Genomic DNA, 1,556 nt, shown 5'->3' on the forward strand with positions numbered 1-1,556 from the left:
AGCATCATATAACACATCGAAATAACCAGCATCAAACAACACAGGTCCATCAAGATAATTCCAGTGTTCTTAGCATATTTGTTATTACTGACACACAGTTACTTTGGTTGCCACTACATTAGATTTTGTTGTGTTTGGTTTGGGTTTTTTTTTGTACAGATGGGAAAAGCATTCTTTCACACAATTCACTTTGATCCTAGAAGACTGTTTGTGAAATAAATACGCACACAAAAGAGTTGTTAGCATGTTTGGGATCTGCCCTAGTGACCTAACAGCTAACAAGAACAGGAGACTTCTGCACTTCTACATTTTCCTTCAGTTCTTAAGACTATGGTGACATCTCGTGGCCATACTCTGAGGTTTCATACTACCTAAAATTCACCACTGGCATTGCTTTTCGTGCATTCCTCGTTCAAAACCTTTCATTTCTTAGGAGGACTTCTTATAAAAATGACTACTCTCCCTAGGGGCAGCATTAATATCGTGCAAACAGCAGCAGGCCTTAGAAAACACAGCCACGACAAATGGAGTTTGTTGGATGAGTGGGCAGTCACCTTACAGTGACTCAGGTAGATATAATACTGATATGGGAGAAGTGAAGCTTATTTAAGTTTTGTCTGTACTCATGTCTGGATTCCAGCTACATGCTCTAGAAGAAGAACCTTTGCTATTCTTGTCCATAGCTTAGAAGTTGCAAGAACAAAACTTCATAGAATCACAGAATTCTGTGAGTAGCAAGGGCCCTCTAGAGATCATCCAGTTCAACTTCCCTGCCAAAGTAGGTTCATCTCAATCAGGGGACACAGGAACATGTCCAGGCAGGTTTGAAACCTCCAGAGAAGGAGCCTCCACATCTTCCCTGGGCAGCCTGTACCAAGGCCCCCTCACCCTTACAGCAAGAAAGTTTTCCCTCGTGTTTAAGTGGATTTTTTTGTGTTCCAGCTAATGCCAATTTCCTCTTGTAATTACTTACCGTATTTCGTTTGGAGAGGCAATAAGGATGGAAATAGGACGCCCACAACTCCAACCTCTCCCAGGCTCTGGCAGCTGTGACACTCTGACCCCCAGCAGACGTCAGCAGCACCAACACCCCACATCTATTCCAAGTGAACCCCCTTGATAGGCTTCAGGGTTTTTAGGAGAGCAGGTGCCAGCTGTGGGGCACACTGAGACTTGGGAAGCAGCCTTTGTGGCCACCTCCTTCGGCAGCAACAATTCCCAGACCGCAGAGGACCGTCCTCCATCTTACTGCTCAGTACAGCCCCCCTGGGCACCCTGCTGCCCTCAACCGCGCACTGGCCTACCGCAGCCCCACTCATGGGCGCCAAGCTGAGGGTACTGCACTGGCAACTAATGAGGTGCGAGGGATACGGCGCGGGAGGAGGCGGAGGCAGGCCGGGCACAGCCGGCCATAACTCCCCTCAGGCCGCCACACGCCGTTCCCGCTCCTCCCTTGGGAGAGCGCACGCGCGATGACGTAACGGCGCGGGCCCGCCCCTCCCCACGCCCCGCCCCCATGCGCGGGCCCGACCTCCCGCGCATGCGCAGTGCGAAGG

General features: G+C 50.0%; 1 long non-coding RNA gene across 1 annotated transcript in view; it reads right to left on the reverse strand.

The window, feature by feature from the left end:
* LOC133625464 (uncharacterized) overlaps positions 1 to 1,441 on the reverse strand; it is a 37,829-nt gene extending 36,388 nt beyond the window's left edge. The window contains exon 1 of the long non-coding RNA XR_009818732.1: positions 974 to 1,441. This is a non-coding gene — a long non-coding RNA (uncharacterized LOC133625464). The remainder of the gene's footprint in view (positions 1 to 973) is intronic.
* Between the last annotated feature and the right edge of the window lie 115 nt (positions 1,442 to 1,556).

Source organism: Colius striatus, chromosome 5, assembly GCF_028858725.1.
Source record: "Colius striatus isolate bColStr4 chromosome 5, bColStr4.1.hap1, whole genome shotgun sequence".
NCBI lineage: Eukaryota > Metazoa > Chordata > Aves > Coliiformes > Coliidae > Colius > Colius striatus.